This window comes from Rhinolophus ferrumequinum, chromosome 3 (assembly GCF_004115265.2).
Source record: "Rhinolophus ferrumequinum isolate MPI-CBG mRhiFer1 chromosome 3, mRhiFer1_v1.p, whole genome shotgun sequence".
NCBI lineage: Eukaryota > Metazoa > Chordata > Mammalia > Chiroptera > Rhinolophidae > Rhinolophus > Rhinolophus ferrumequinum.
Genome location: NC_046286.1, coordinates 6,506,153 through 6,523,456, shown reverse-complemented (window position 1 = coordinate 6,523,456; position 17,304 = coordinate 6,506,153). Strand labels below are relative to the sequence as shown.

The following is a 17,304-nucleotide window of genomic DNA, read 5'->3' as shown; positions in this document are numbered from 1 at the left end:
GCCTGGGTCCTACAAGGGGTTCTAGGTGGCACAGCATGGTGTGGATGAGTTGCTCAGATCAGTTAGGGACTAGAAGGTGGTGAGGAAATCATTGAATACAGGCCACCTGAGGAGTGAAGGGCGTGCACATATTGTTCCCTCTTCCTGGAGTGAGTGTTCCCGACCAACCTATGCTATCTCCACTCCTTTCTCCACTGCTTGAACTCCTGTTGATCCTTCATGGTCCAACTTACATGACCTTTGTGGAGAGTCCTCCTCAGGGCTCCCTCTGACTCCTAGAGTTCCTGGGGAGCAATCCAGTCCACTGTGTTTTGCTGGCCTGCTTGCTTTGTGTGCCTGCTACATCCCCTGAGCTAGGATCCTGGAGGGGATGAGCTGATATTTTATTTATCTTTGCACCCTTGAGACCTAGCAGCCTCAGCTGGAGCTCAGTGAATATTTACGGAAGTGTCATTTTTAGCCTGCACTCTGAGATTGGGCTTTACAAATCACTGACACCTTCCTGTGAGTTTTTCTCCTATCCTAACCCCTTCCTCCCCTACCTCAAAGTAAATACTCTCTTGAATTTTATGAACTTTTCTTCATTTTCAATAATTTTAGCATATTAATGCTCACCCATTTTTCTATGTACTCTTCTACATTTCCCAGCACCCTCTTGCAGGTTAGGCAGGGTCATGTGACTAGATCTAGCCAAAGAAATGTTAGTATAAGTAACATTTGTCTCTTTAGGGCTGAGGTCAAGTGAAATTCTCCATTCTTTCTGTCCTCCATGGCTGTGGCAAAAGTGATGCCTCATATTCCAGATGGTGCCCACTCACCATGGTGGAGCCTCCATCAGCCTGGGTTCCTGAGTGACTGTGTGGAGCAGACCACCCCATCAACCTATGTGGAATAGGTATGTGAGAGAGAAGTGACCCTTTGTTGTGCAAAGTCACTGAAATGTGGAGGTTATTTGTTACTGCAGCATAACCTACCTAAGATTTATCCACGTGGCTATGATTTGGGAAGTCTGTGGCATCCAGTGAACTATACCTCTGGGTATTCACTATTCACACTCTTTTGTAGTTGCCTCCCTTGAACATGTCTGGCTTGTATCTCTCTCTCTCTCTCTCTCTCTCTCTCTCTCTCTCTCTCTCTCTCTCTCTCTCCATATATATATATATATATATATATATATATATATATAAATTTTATTGGGGAATATTGGGAAACAGTGTATTTCTCCAGGGCCCATCAGCTCCAAGTTGTTGTCCTTCAATCTAGTTGTGGAGGGCGCAGCTCAGCTCCAAGTCCAGTTGCCGTTTTCAATCTTAGTTGCAGGGGGCATAGCCCACCATCCCATGCGGGAATTGAACCAGCAACCTTGTTGTTAAGAGCTCGCGCTCTAACCAACTGAGCCATCCGCCTGTGCCTCTGGCAGCTCAGCGGCAGATTAATGTCTTCAACCTAGTTGTGGAGGGCGCAGCGCACTGGCCCATGTGGCAATTGAACTGGCAACCCTGTTGTTAAGAGCTCATGCTCTGACCAACTGAGCCATCTGGCCGCCCCTTGGCTTGTACCTCTAGTAGCCAACAGAATGGGACAGAAGTAACCTTGTGCCCATTCCAGGCCTAAGCCTTGAGAAAGTCTAGCCAACTACTGCTTTTGCATTCCTGGGGACCTTGAGTTACATGTGAGAAGTCAGGTGAGGCCACATACATGCAAGATAAGGAAGGGCCTCCCCCTCAGTAGCTCCAGCTGATCTCCTAGCTGACAGCCAGCCTCAACATGTCAGCCATGTGAGTGCGACCATCCTGCAAGTTGATCTTTCAGCCCCAGTTGAGCCTCCCCAGTTGAAGCCACATGAAGTAGGGACAAAACATCCCCAATGAGCCTCTGCCTAAATTGTAGAATTGTGAGCAGATAAATTGTGTGGCACTATGTTTTAACACGGTTTGTTATGCAGCAACACATTATAAAAACAGGGGTCAATCATTTTCACTGTTAGCATCTAATGATCACTTCTCCTGTTGATGGGCATTTGGATTATTTCCAATTTTGTGTTATTATATATAAGGCTGCTATGATTATTCTTATCCACATCTCTAGTGCACATGTGCAAGAGTTTCTCTTGGATGTACACCTAGGAGTACAATTGCCCTCCCCCCCACCAATCTTCCGGTCAGGAGAAAAGTGATTGGAGAAGACCCTGCACCCACTGTCTGTCTCTTTCGGGATTACTGAAACAAATCTATAACACTGAACACATGTTAGGGATTATCATTGCTTACATTTTTGTGGAGGAACAAAAGGGAATCCAAAGGAATGAAGCACTAATGGTGGAATTTCAGATACTGTGATACCTGAGAGTAGACATTTGGTGACAAAGGAAACTGCCCAAAGACACTGAGTTCAATCCTCTGAGCTGGGCTTCAAAGCCCCTAGGAAACCCCTCTCCCCAGGCCCTTTAATTCAGAACAGTCTTCTGGATGATCCTGAGCAAGTAGAAATTATGCATTCTTTCATTTTTTTTCTTCCCTCACTAATGATCTTTAAGCCCCTCCCAAGAAAAAGCCCCACATACCTCATAGTTCTGAGGATCTTAGGTTTGGGTCCTCTGATTGCATAGTAGTGTGACGTCTTATAAAGTGATTTCAGGATCTCAGATCTATTATCTTACTCCTCACCATCCCCACCTTCCCCCTGGGACAGGTGTTTTAGACTCATATTACAGAGAGAAATGGAGACCCCAGGAGGTGCTGGCTTTGGCTGAGGTGACACAAGTAAGAGAGTCAGGGCAGACCCAGGGCTCTGGCCGTGGCCCCACCCTCTCTGCTCCCACTTCCTATCAGCTGATGTCCTTGTCTTTGCTTCCCTAAGAATGGCTCTGAGTGTCACACGTGGTCATAATGCCACCAGAGCCACTGTGGAATTCAACAGCTGCAACTCCCAACTCCCAAATGCTAGTGGGCCCCCTGGAGCCCAGCTCAGAGCCACCGAGGAGATGACACCTCCCTTCCTGCACCCTCAGTGGTTTCTAACAACCTTGCCCCCCTGGGAGCCATGTCTCCTCTTGGGTATATATGAGCAGCTCAGGGCCGGACTTAGGAAGAAAAGTGGGGGTATGTGTTAGGATGACACTAGCTATTGTAACAAACTCAAATTTCAGAAGTTTATTTCTGACTCACATAGGAACACAGCTGAGGTGTTCTGGTTGGTCGAGTGTCTGACCTCTAATGTGCTGATTCAGGGGCTCAGGCTCTTTACATCCTGTGGCTCCACCATCCCTAGGGCCCCGTGATCTCTGCTTCCAGCTGGAGGAAAGAGAAAGTGCATGAAGAAGGCACCAGCATTTCTTCACCCCTGCCTTAGGAGTGGTAGCACCACTTCTCACCCACGTTCCATTGGCAAAACTTGTCATGTGGCCCCACTTAGATGCAAGCGTCCCTGAAGTCCCTGGATGGCGGCACAGATTTGTGATGACCTGCTAGCCATCTCTACCGCAGCAGAGGAGCAAGGCAGGTGAGAACCCCTTGCTCTCCCCTAGTCCTACAAGAGTCGTTTCCTGCTGAGTGTCTGGACAATGGCCGCAAGAAGAACAGTGCCACCTCTGAGGTGTGTGATCTTGGACCTCAATATCTTCATCTATAAAATGGGTACTTTCGTATCTGTGATCTTACAATCTCCCTGAGAAGTTGAAAAAAAAAAAAAAAAAAAGGAGGTAGACATGATGCTCCCCAGTTCCCAAAGGAGGAAACCAGGATACAAAGAGACAGTGTGACTTGTTGAAAATCACACAGCAGGACCCAATTTCTCCCTACTGGTACACAGATTGGTTTTGTTTTGTTTTTACAAGTTAACATCAAAGACTGCTGAGAAGTCATTGGACTGAAATGCAGGAAAATCTCTTACTCAGCAAATCCATCAGAAAACCTCCTGGGGCCTTTTACTAAGAAAAGGCCTTTTATTGTCCAAAATGCAGGTACAGAGACCCTGACAGGTTCTTGATAGGATATGTAGGACCCACCTGGACCTGGTGGGGGTCAGGGGGCTTATGTGGTGAGACTTCAGGGAAGGCCCAGTACTCCTTTGTGCCGGATGCCCGAACTCCCTCCATTATAGACCTTTCTTCCCCTAGCTCACTGATTCTCAACCTAGGGAGTGAAAAATGCTCTGGTCCTACAAGGAAGAAGACACAGGAAACAATCACAGTGGTTGCCTCTGGAGAGAGAAACAGGTCCATTGTGTCACCAACTTCCAGGGGCACCAGGAGCACCATTGAGTCCACGTGGACAGCACCCCCTGGAGTTGTGCTGTGCAAAGCCGGTCTGTCTCAGGGTGCAAAGTAGGCTTATTCCTCATAATATATTTTTTAAATAGTTAATACCATTTTAAATAATAATTAACACAATGAAAAACCTATTCCAATTTCTGGTTCTATCTGAACCTACTGAATTAAAATTGGGTGAGGGTCAGCCAGCTACACAAATGCACAGGTATTTTGAAAAATCTCCCTGGTGATCGAAACGTCCTCACTCTCCACCCTCACAGCTTGGGGAACCCTGATTTAGTCTATCTGTGTGTACAGGGCCCTCTTCCACTTCGCTGGGATTGAGAGAACCAGGACTAGGTGGGGTGGGAGCTCAAGGCTGAGTGAGAGGAGGCCAGCGTTGCCTCCTGGGTAGTCGGTCCGCATTCCCCTCCCCCTCTCCACCGCCCGAGCATCGCATCAACATCTCTGGCCGGCACAAGTCGGCTGGGCCTTGCCCAGGCTTGCCTTTTGTTGCATCATCCTCTGGCCTTGCCGGGTGCCAGAGGAGCAAGCCGCCCACTCACCACTGGATAAAACCAGCTAATTATATCACCCGGAGAGCCAGGGTAGGAGCGTGTGGGCATTTTTCAGCTGACCCAGCCTGTTTCTACTTGTTTTGCATGATGGTTCTTGATTTTTCAAAATAATAATAACAACTACCAACCAGGAAAAAATCGCGTGGGGCTATGCAGAGTGCTGCTGAAGCAAGAGCCAGCCAGGGTCCACCTGCAGCTTCAGGAGAGACCGACTCCACACTCTGCGCTTAAAAAACAAAATACAAGTCTCTTGATTCCCAAGTCAGGGACCTGAGGACAGGATGTACTGGAATCAGCAGAATGAGAAAGACAAATATTGTTCTGACAGCAGCACAGTAATTTCTGTTCTCAGAATTCTATTTGTAGTTTAGTCAAAAGTGCGGAGAGTTTTTGTGTTTCCATAGTTTCCTGTATTTATTATTTTTATTATTAGTTTCAGGTGTACAAAACAATGTACTAGACATTTCACCCCTCACAAAGTGATAACCCCCCCCCCATAATCTACCTCCTACCCCTCTGATAGCGTATATAGTTGTTACAGTTCCAATGACTCTATTCCCTAGGCTGTACTCCACATCCTGTGACTATATATATATATATATATATATATATATATATATATATACACATATATATATATGCACATATATATATATATATAAAATTATAGTTGACAATCAGTATTATTCAGCTACAGCTTCAGGTGTATACTGCAGTGGTCAGGCATCTACACTGTCCCAGAAAGGAGGAAGCTAAAGGAATTCATTACCAGGGAATATAACCTGCATTTATTTTTTGAGGAGAAAATATATTCACATCGTTCACCGTCATCAGATACAAAATGATATGCAGTGAAAACTCTCCCTCCTGCCCCTCCTGCCCTCCAGCTATCCATTTCCTTTCCAGAGACTGTGGCTGGTTGTTTTTAGTCTCCTTCCAGAGGCAGTCCACAGCCCTTCATCCAAAACCCTGGGAGACAGATGAGTTTCAGACTCCAGAACTTGTCAGATTTTAGGCAGGTACTACGGTGCATGTAACGTGTATTCTGTAACTCCCCAGTAGGCTCTGTACAGGATGACCCATCGTCCAGGTTTTAGCACTGTAAGCTCTATGTCCAAGGAACTTCTCAGTTCCAGGTAAGTAGGACGATTGGTCACCCTAGGTCTGCAGTGTGAGGTATTCACACTAATAGGGATAAATAACAACTGCAAATGGCTGCACATCCTTTCAGCTCTAATTTGCTACCAAATAAACTTGTCACAAACCAAAGAAACACCCTTTGATTTCAGAGTTTTTTGGATTTTGTAACTGTGGATGAGGGATTGTGGACCTGTAAGCAAATATGCATATATTCTTTTCACGCGCCCAAATGGAAACACAGTGCCGGGTACCTAGCTTTATTCACTCATGTTATCTTAGCGCTGTTTCATGTCAGTACAAAGAAAGCCCCCAATCCCTTTTTCCTGTGGCATAGTACTCCATAATATGCATAAATGTCTGGGCTTTCTCCAGGCTTTTGTTATTACAAATGCACATAGTTTTAGATGTAGCTAACGATATGGGTAGTGGGGTAGCACGGATACTCATCTTGAATGCTTATTTGTGACTGAATGTGTAAGTCCAAGCCTGCTCAGAAGTTGGGGGGAGAGACAACACCTGCTGAGGTCTCCCAGATCTCATACACCTGTCCAACCACTTAACATCCTGAAAAGTCATTCACATTAAAAATAATTTTTCCAAGCAAGACAACAAATTACATTCAGACCTACTGTATTAGGGTTCTCCAGAGAAACAGAAATATATATGCATAGCAATTGACCCATGCATTTGTGGAGGTTGGCAAGTCTATAATCTGTATTGCAGGCTGGCAGGCTGGCAATTTCAGCAGGAGTCGATGTTGCACTCTTGACACCAGAGGCAGTCTGGAGGCAAAAGTCCTTCTTCCTGGTGGTTGGAGATGGACTTAGTCGTTTCTTTTAGGTCTTCAACTCATTGGATGAGGCCCAACCACAGATTGAAGGGTAATCAGCTTTACTCAAAGTCTACTGATTTAAATGTCAATCACGTCTACAAACACCTTCACAGCAACATCTAGACTGGTGCTTGACCAAACAATTGGGTACTAAGTTGACACAAAATTAGCCATCACACCTATGTATAATAACCAACTCCTCAGCTTTGAGGGTTCGTCAGGGATGGGATGTGGAAACCCCCACCTTCCCAGAGTGAACACTTGCAGAGGAGATAAAACTGGGCCTGTGAATCAACCACAAAGAGTGTGTAGAAGTATCTAATGTGGGATACGCTGCGAGGTTCTGAACACAGCCTGGAAAAGTTCCCTCAAATATAGTCCAGAAAGCCAGAGAGACACTGGGAGTTCATGAGTGACATTGACACATGCAGGCTTCTTCTTCTGTTGATTTTGCTCATTTTTAAATAAAAACATAAATCTTTAATGAAGTGTACCAACAGAGCAGCATTCATAAAGCCTAAATGTAAGAAGAACACAAGCTCTCAATAAAGAACACAGGGACAACAGGCTCCTTTCTCCCTGACCTGTGACTGTTCATCAATTTCAGCTTCTGGATAAGTCTCCAGACTTAACTCATTTTCCCAACTAGACATGGAGTTGCGTTTCTAAACTGCCAGTCACTCTGGGGTTTCAGAGGCTCCTTGTCCCTCATGGATTCAAATGACCTTCCAGCTTCTCCTGTCTGCCAAGGGCTTTGCTCCACCCCAGGACTAAGCAATTACCCTGCTACTGGTTTTCCTTTAAGAACAAAACAGACTAGAGTATATTTGTTCATTTGTTCATTCGTTCGTTCATTCATTCATTCATTCAAGATACTAACAGCCCAAATGGTGACAAGTGGAAGCTGTGGATATAAGAGGAGACATGAAATACTATGCACCAGTAACAAAGGAAAACAGGCTCACGTGGGCAAAAATACCACTCAGGTCTCTGGAGACCAGGCCCAGTTAAAGAAAGGGACTGGATTGCAGCAGATGGGGCCTTGGAAGTCTAATTTAGGAGCTCCCTTCCTAAAAACCAAGGGAAGATCCAGGAGGGGCCGAAGTTGATGCAACGATGGAAGTCTCCCATAAAAATAAAAGAAGACACAATTATAAATATTGCCAGGGCACTTCTCATGCAAATAAAGAGTTCTGGAAGCCTCCCTTTGTCAGCTTCACCATATGTCCACCTCTATGTGTGGCTAAATAAGGATCAGGGAGGTAGTGGTGTGTGTGCAAGGAGTGGCACTCGGGTCCACAGTTTTAAAACTCAGAATAACCTGAGCTGGAGGAAGACACAGGAGAGGCAAGAAAGAGGATGGGGACATCTTGCAGTGCCCAGCACAGCCTGTCTCATGCATCCTGGACACCCCCTGCTGACTCTACACAGGGTGTTCCGGTGGTTCCTTACCCCTATTCACTGCCTCCCCCAATAGTAGTAATAGTAATAATAATAATTATTAGTAGTAGTATTAATTAGTACTGTAGCAACTCACACTTATTGAGCATTTTTTATATGCCAGGCTCTCTTCTAAATAACATACTTTATCCATAGTTACTCGGTTAATTTTCATAACAAGTCTATGAATGAAGTGCCATTACTTCCATCCCCATTTTAAAGATTAGGAAACTGAGGTAGAGACAGAGATTAAATCATTTGCCTAAGCCAGACCGAGATGGAACATGGATTTGAACCCAGACAGAGTGGCTCCAAAGGCAAAGCTCTTAACCACTAATAAGTAATAGCTAACGTTTTGGTCATGATTACCCAGTGCCAGCTGCCCTTCTAAGTGTTCACATGTATCAGCTCAATTAATCCTTACAGGTACTATTATTATTCCCATTTGATAGATGAGGCAACCAAAGCACAGAAAGGTCAAGACACATGCCAGGGTCACACAACTCGGAAGCTGCAGAAGAAGGACTTGACCCCAGACAGTTTGGTTTCAGAGCCCCATTCTTGTGCACTGAACTGTACCCTGGTGCCATGACTAGATTTAAGGGTAATCTGAGAGCAGTGGCCAATGTAAGCAGTGGCTTATATTTCTGTGCATCATGTGTGGTGCCAACACTTTAGAATTTAACAAACACTCGATACCATAGTTAATGAATTTTCTCCTACTGAATTCTATTCCTATCAGAATCCTTTCTGATATGTACAAAAATCATATTCCAAGTTCATCGCATAAAATCGGGAATATACAGATAGGTTCCAAGAAGAAATGCAAGTCATCTTCACTACAGAGTTGATAACAACAGCTAACATTTTGGTACCTTTCCAATGTGTTACAAAACAGGGATCCCACTCTATGTCCTGTTTTGTAACCTCCTTTTTTTCTCACTTATCATTACATCGCAAATATTTTCCCATGTTCTTACATTTTCTTCTGCAACTTCTACATAGGGATAATCTGTGATTGCTCAAGTGTCCTGCTCAGGGTGCTGCCAGCAATGAACCAGAGTGCTGGCCCCCTCCTATCTACCTCTGCATCCCCCACAGATGCCCGCTCTATACATTCGCCTCTCTCCTACTCCCGGCATTTCTGGAAAGCCCATGGCATTCCCTCTGCTTTCTTCCTTAGACTCAGGGTCTCCTCCACTCCTGCCAAGGGTGTGTCCCCATCCTTCCCAACACCCCTTATCTCTACTATCCTGCTTTCCCCTCTCCAAGTCACTCTGCACCCATCTCACACCCTCCCTCAGTCACAATCAAACTTCCCATCCTGTGCCTCATTCTCACAGGACTTGCTGGAAACAATCCAATTCCATAAGCAAGCTGGCATTAGGCAATGTCTGTTGCAATGCACAGAGTGACAGGGGAGACAATGTCAGCTAAGGTGTTAGAGGCTACAGTGTAGGAGACCCTCCCAGGGATACAGGTGCATTTTGAGCAGGGCCCTCCGAGGGACAATGCCTTATACCTCAAAGGGGTCTCTTGTGGTGTGATTTCAAGCAAACAGACAGGTCCTGTGAGAGCTATTTTGGTGCAGGGAGCTCTTTTGATGTACTTTAAACCCCAACAGGGAGGCGGAGGCCTAATCCACCCTGAGGGTGGGGCAGCTTGGGCGCCTTGCCCTATTAAGATGGAATGAAAGCCTTTTGAAGGTGGTGGCTCAAAACAGGTGGCTTCTTGATTCTAGCCAAGGTGTCTCAACCAGAATGGGGAATGGAGGGGGCCTGTGCAGACAGCTGGCAGGATGGGGGAAGCCTGGGTGGGGTGAAGAAGGAGTTGGGACTTCTTCCAGACTTGCTCTACCTGAGACCTTATGCTGTGTGACTTCAAGCAGGTGCCTGTATTTCTCTGGCATCGTTGTCATAATAGCACCTATGCAACCTACCTCACAGGTTTTTGTAAGGATCAGATAAATTCAGTAAAAGTGCTCTGCGAAGGGTGACCAGTTTGGGCTGCCAGTGGTCAGAGCGCAGTGCTCATAACACCCAGGTCGTCAGTTCTTTTCCCACATGAATTGCACCCTCCACAACTAGATTGAAAACAACGACTTGACTTAGAGCTGATGGGTCCTGGAAAAACACACTGTTCCCCAATATTACCCGATTGAAACCAAAAAAAAGTGTTCTGCCAAGGGTAAAACCCCGAAGTCACGCATGGTTAGGACTCTGCTTTGGAAGGTGCAGAGAGGTGCCCCTTTTCTGAAGGTGCTGACAGCAACTTCATTTTTAAAGCATTTCCTCCCTAGCTGCATTTCCCCTTAACAAGTGGAGGGGGCGGCGGGACTTGGTACTCAAGGAACCATGCCTGGGGCCCCTTAGCTCTGGGCCACTGCGGCCCCCTATTTATTGAGCGGCCCTCCAGAGTGGCTCAAATTTTATCACTGGTATTAATTGGGGGTCCAGGCCTGATTCATTTGAACAATGTGGGGTGACTGGGGCCTGGGTTGCCTGAGATTGAGGGGTTTCCCAAGACATACTGTATTTCCCCGAAAATAATACCGGGTCTTATATTAATTTTTGCTCCAAAAGACACATTAGAGTTGATGGTCCAGCTAGGTCTTATTTTCGGGGAAAGACGGTATGCCCAGTGTGCTGAGTGTGGTTATGTGTGTGCATAGTGGGTGTAGTGTAGATCTGTTGGTACATTTAGATTTTGTGCGTTGAGTGTGTATTGCTGAGTGTGTGAAGATGTGATGTGTGCATGTGTTTGTGAGATGCATTCATATGTGTAGGGCTTGTATACTCGTATGTTGTACGTGATGTGGTATACGTGATATATGCATGCCATTTGGGTACAATGAATGTGTTTTCTTCAGCAGAGGTTTAAGCGCATATTTTGTATTTGGTGTAGTGTGGAATGTAGCATGTCATTCGTGTAAGGAGGGAACAGTGCGCTGTGGTGTGCGTGAAGTCTAATTCCGTGTGTGGGTGTGACTCGTGTAGTCTCTTGGCAAAACACATGGTGCTTATAGTGAGTGCACATGTAGTGTAAGTGGTGCGCTGTGTGTGTTGTGTGCTGTTTGGTGTCTTATGGGATGTATTCATGTCTTTGGCAAGCCGAGTGAATGCTGTATGTTCTGTAGTCTGTGTGGGAGTTGAGACATGCCACTAGTGTGTAGACGCATTTGTGTTCTGCCTTGCCCATGCTCCGCCTGCCGTGGTGCGTGGGCTATGCTCACTATAGGGGAGACGTGTGTCATCTGTGGGGCCGAAAGCAGAGTGCGTTGTGTGTGGACGTATGTGCTAGTGTATCTGTGCCGGGTACGCGGAGTCCACATGTGCATGCTGCGCGGGTGGGAGGCGCGGTGGGAGGTTGCAGGAGTGCGGTGGCACGATGGGGACCTCCGCGGTGGGGCAGGGACCCCATCGCCCAGACATGCCCAGGCCGGACTCCCGGCCTCTGCCGCCGCCGAGACCGAGCTGCGGGGCATTCTGGGAAGCGGGGCCACGCCCGCCGCAGGGGCAGCTGGGAAGCGGCGCAGGCGGCGGCGCTGGAAGTGGTGGCGCGGTGGGGCGCCTCGGTCCTCGCCTCCTAGGCTGGGCACTGTAGGAGCCGCCGGCTGTTTACATTGTCCTACTTAATAATGGCTCCTGTTGACCCAGCGCCTCGCCCTGGAAGTGTATTTCCCCTTTTATCCTCACGGCCGGCCTCTGAGGGGAGTTCTTAGCCCCATCGCGCAGGTGAGTTACCTGAGGCTCCGGGAGGCGAAGGACCCGCCCGACTGGGGTCCCTAACACCTCAGTTGCTGCAAGGGAACTTACGGAGAGGAAAACGCCCCAGGAAAATGCAACTCCCTGGACAGCGCGACCCTGAGTTTCCCCCGAAACCTGTTGAAAGGTGCTCGCCAAAATCTCTCCTAAGAGCTTTCTGAGTTGCTCTCCCGTGATGGAAAGGGAGTCTAGGTTTAGTGCCATGAAAACAAGGTTGGCAGAAGGCAGATATTAGATTAACTTGTGTAGAATAGTATGATACTTGCCAGGGGGTGTGTAGTTGAATAATAAAGAAGCTAATTGTCCAGGATTATATTTAATACTCATGTGGAGCGAAGGATTAACATCTCTTTTTAAGCTCCACACGGTCATACTTCAGATTTGCTTCTGGTGGAATGTACCTCCTCCTCCTTCCTTCCTCTTCTGCCATTTTCCTGTGTATTCTATCATAGTCAAATATTGGCAATTTCTTATGTTCAGCTTAGTGCACCTTGGGAAGTTCTTTTATATTTTACAACACGCAGGGGAAATGTTTATGTTTGATTAGATTTGTAGAAGTCCTGAGATTCTCACTTATTGGAGCAGCTTGCACTTGTATATTATGGCCGGAGGAGTGGCATAGAAGAGTATTGGCTCACCAGGTCATTGTCAGATATTCAAGAATTTTGCAAGCCAGTTGTCAAACCATTGGTCATTTGAAATTGGCCACGGAGGAAGTATTTACACCCTGGAAATTGGCTTCCCTCCCCACCTTCCTGGGATCGAGTTTACCAGCACACTACTGGCTGTTTGCTCTTCTTAGGCCAAGTGAAGTCAGTTTCCCCAGAAACACATCCCCAAATAGAAATCAAGACTGGGGGAAGAGTGGACTGAATGCTGGAGAGGCAATGAACAAGCTCAGTGGTTTTGAAAGAAAACTCTGAAAACTTGGGGATGAGATATCACTCATAATTATAGTCCACTTTAGTTAATAATTATTAAAAATTTACCATGTGCCAGGTACTGTGTGAAGCACTTTATATGTGTTAACTCATTTGATCCCCACAATGACCTTATGAGGTGAATATCATTAATATATCCCCCATTTTACAAATGGAGAAACAGGCTCAACTAAAAAACTTGGCCAAGATTATACAGATAGTACAGTGGTACCTCGGTTTTCAAACGTAATCCGTTCTGGAAGCCCATTAGAGTTCTGAAACGTTCGAAAACTGAGGCACAGTTTCCCCATAGAAAGTAATGCAAAATGGATTTATCCGTTCCAGACCTTTAAAATCAACGCCTAAAACTGCAAATTTAGCATGAATTTTACTATCTAATGATACCATAAAATTTACGGTGTTCGTAAATTGAAATGTTCATCAACAGAGACGTTCGAAAACCAAGGTACTACTGTAAGTGGTAGAATTTGGCTTTGACCCCAGGCTGTCTAACTCCAGGACACATGCTTTTAACTATTATGCTACCCTGCCTGGATTATATCTATTACATTATGCTTCAGTAACAACCCAAAAATCTCAGTGTCTTACGATAATAAGGGTTTGTTCTTGCTCACATTAGATACTGGCTGTGCGTCTGCTGTGGTTTTGCTTTGCATGTCTTGTTCAGGGATCCAGGCTGAAGGAGCAGCCCCTATCTTGGCCTTACCCCCCAGAGAAAAGAGCAATTCTAGTAACATGATGATTCTTAAGAGTCAAGTAATGAGTAGCATACATTACTTCTCATCACATTCCATTGGTCAAGCACGTTATATAGCCAAGCTTGACTCACTGGGGACTGAGAAATAGATTCCCCTACCTCTAGGCATTGCAAGTCACATGGCAACCTGTTCAGTAGAGAATGATTGGAAACTGTGTGAATTTCCCCAGAAGTCGACCCTGAGTCAAGAATTTGTGGTAAGTGATTTATTAAGAAGTGTTCCTAAGAGAATCCAGAAAAGGAGTTGGGGTGCGGGACAGGGATGGAGACAACACTAAGGGTATAATTTCAGGCAAAGTCCTAGGCTGAGCCTCCTCTTACAGGGGTTTCTGGAGTGTAAATTATACCCAGAGTCTATCCCAACTCAAGACAGGAAAGCTAGGCTTTCATATTTCCACAGCTCTCAGTCATTGGTTAAGGACGGCTCCAAGGGCACATAAGCAACTGGGCACTTCGGGTTTTCTGAACCTGGGTGAAGCAGCTCCAGTAGTCCTGGAGCAGTCCTTCAAAAAGAGTCACAGTTGTATGGCTCTTAGAAACAACATTACACAGACATTGAGAGAAGGAACAGAGCCTGAAAAGGGATGTGAGAGATCTGGGCAGAGCACCAGTAATGTCCACTAAAGGAACATTAATGCCATCTACCACACTGCCTCTATTTTATACTGTCTTATTTTGACAAAAAAAGGTACCATGTTTTCCCAAAAATAAGACCAGAACTTATACTGTATTTTCCAGAAGATATGACAGGGTCTTATATTAATTTTTGCTCCAAAAGACAGATTAGGGTGTATTTTCAGGGGATATCTTATTGTTTCACGTACAACAATCTACATTTATTCAAATACAGTCATGTCATCATCGTCATAACACACTAAATGCATCCATCTGGCTGGCGATCTTAACTGGGGCTTATTTTCGGGGAAACACGGTATGACATTATTATTCCTATAGTTAATGGTGTGTTTTTTTGTTTGTTTTTATTGGGGAAGGGGAACAGGACTTCATTGGGGAACAGTGTGTACTTCCAGGACTTTTTCTAAGTCAAGTTGTTGTTCTTTCAATCTTAGTTGTGGAGGGCGCAGCTCAGCTCCAGGTCCAGTTGCCATTGTTAGTTGCAGGGGGTGCAGCCCACCATCCCTTGCAGGAGTCGAGGAATCGAACCGGCAATCTTGTGGTTGAGAGCCCGCGCTCCAACCGACTGAGCCATCCGGGAGCTCAGTGGCAGCTCAGCTCAAGGTTCTGTGTTCAATCTTAGTTGCAGGGGGTGCAGCCCACCATATACTCACTGCGAGAGTCGAGGAATCAAACTGGCAACCTTGTGGTGGAGAGCCTACTGGCCCATGTGGGAATCGAACCGGCAGCCTTCGGCTGGAGCACAGAGCTCCAACCACCTGAGCCACCGGCCCGGCCCCTAATGGTGTGTTTTTGATTCCAGGCAGAGGAGCCACAGTTGGCTCCCATTGGAAGAACAGGCAATAGGAAGTCATTACAGGTTTCTCAGTAACTCAGTGTAGTATTTGATGAGCACATGTGTCCAACATTGAAATCTTCCAGAATGAAGATGTGTGCAATAACCACAAATGCAATTCGGGCAGTAATCGCCCAGAGTTAGCGCAGCCTCCATAGGTTAAGGGCACAGTCCCCAATAAGACTCCTCTACTCAGATCCAGCTGCAAGTTCAAGAGTCTCCAGGCCATCCTCACTTCTGACCAATTGGCTACAAATTTAGGGGTTCTCATGACCCCCTCAGGTTCCATAATTTTCTAGGATGATATACAGAACTCAGGAAAATGCTATAGTTAATGATTACAGTTTTTAAAATAAAGGGTATAAATCAGAACCAGCCAAACGAAGAGACACATAGAGTAAGGTCTGGGAGGGTCCCAAATACGGCCTTTCCATGCCGCCTCCCTATGGAATCAGGATGTGTCACCGTCCCACACATGAATGCATTCACTAGCCAGGAGGCTCACCAACGCATTGGGTGTCCAGAGTTTTTACTGGGTTTCATTTTGTAATAGGCATGATTGACTGCACTCAATCTCTAGTCCCCCTCTAAGCACATGGTTGATCTGTGATTCTGGTGTGATCAGCTCCACCATGATTAATAAAGACACTGCTGCCACTCAGGAAAATCGGGAAGGGTTTAGAAGCTCCCTTCCAGTAATCCAGGACAAAGACCAGAGAGATTCTTTATTATACAACATGAATCATCAGATTAAAGAATCATATTGAACCCTGAGCAAAATTTTTCTTAACTCCATGGGTAGATATATGAGGTCTGACAGTTTAAGTTCGTGAACTTCTTGCAACAATGTTGCTAACCTTTTTTTGACGTCAGAGGGATTATTCATTATGAATTTGTACCAACTGGACAAACAATTAACCAAGTTTACTATTTGGAAGTGCTGAAAAGGCTGCGTGAAAAAGTTAGACGACCTGAACTTTTTGCCAACAATTCATGGCTCTTGCATCATGACAATGCACCAACTCACACGGAAGGGAGTTTTTAGCCAGTAAACAAATAACTGTATTGGAACTCCCACCCTACTCAACCATCTGGCCCCCAATAACTTTTTTCTTTACCCAAAGATAAAGGATATATTGAAAGGAAGACATTTTGATGACATTCAGGACATCAAAGGTAATACAATGACAGCTCTGATGGCCATTCCAGAAAAAGAGTTCCAAAATTGCTTTGAAGGGTGGACTAGGCACTGGCATTGGTACATAGCTTCCCAAGGAGAGTACTTCGAAGGTGACCGTAGTGATATTCAGCAATGAGGTATGCAGCACTTTTTCTGAGGTGAGTTCATGAACTTAATTGTCAGTCCTCGTACATATACAGAGGGTGCTAAAAAAATGTATACACATTTTAAGAAAGGAAAACTATTAAAATTGTAACACTCACTGTATACCAATAACAAAAGATGAATACAAGTCACGTTTGACTTCTGCAGTTACAAGAGGTGCTCAAAGTGGTTCCCATCAGCGTCCAGACACTTCTGATTACAGCGATCTACTGCTTGAGTAATGCTGACCAAAGTGTCCACTTGTATATGTTTTTTTGGCATCCCCGGTATACATATATTTTATGTTATATACGGTTGACCTTTGACCAGTGTGGGTTTGAACTGTACCGGTCCACTTATACATGGATGTTTTTCAATTGACCCGAGCAGTTCAACTGACCTACTTTGTTCAAGGTTCAACTGTACGTTCAACCGTATGTTATGGGTTTGTTTATTTATTTAACCCCCTTGGGTGGACTGGGTTGCTTCTGTTGGGTTCAGCAAGATCTGAGTTTGGGATTTCACTTGATTTTGCCTAAGATTTTTTGCATTGGGACAAGAAGCAAACTCTCAAAGCTGGAAGGGAAATGGGAGATCATAGATGGGGTCTGCCTTCTCCTTTCTCACACGGTGAAGTCAAGGCCTCGGAGAGAGGAAGAGAGACGAGCTTAATGTCATGTGGTAACAAGGGGCAGAGCTGGGACTGGAGCCCGGAGCTGGTGATTCCTAGGCGACCAGTTCTTGCTGCTGTGTCCACGGTGTTCTGGAGACAAGAAGGAAGCCCCATCACGGAGCTCAAACAAAGGTT

General features: G+C 45.7%; 1 long non-coding RNA gene across 1 annotated transcript in view; it reads left to right on the top strand.

The window, feature by feature from the left end:
* The first annotated feature begins 11,773 nt into the window (after positions 1 to 11,773).
* The window catches only part of LOC117015703 (uncharacterized), a 28,830-nt gene continuing 23,299 nt past the window's right edge, over positions 11,774 to 17,304 (top strand). The window contains exon 1 of the long non-coding RNA XR_004421779.1: positions 11,774 to 11,973. This is a non-coding gene — a long non-coding RNA (uncharacterized LOC117015703). The remainder of the gene's footprint in view (positions 11,974 to 17,304) is intronic.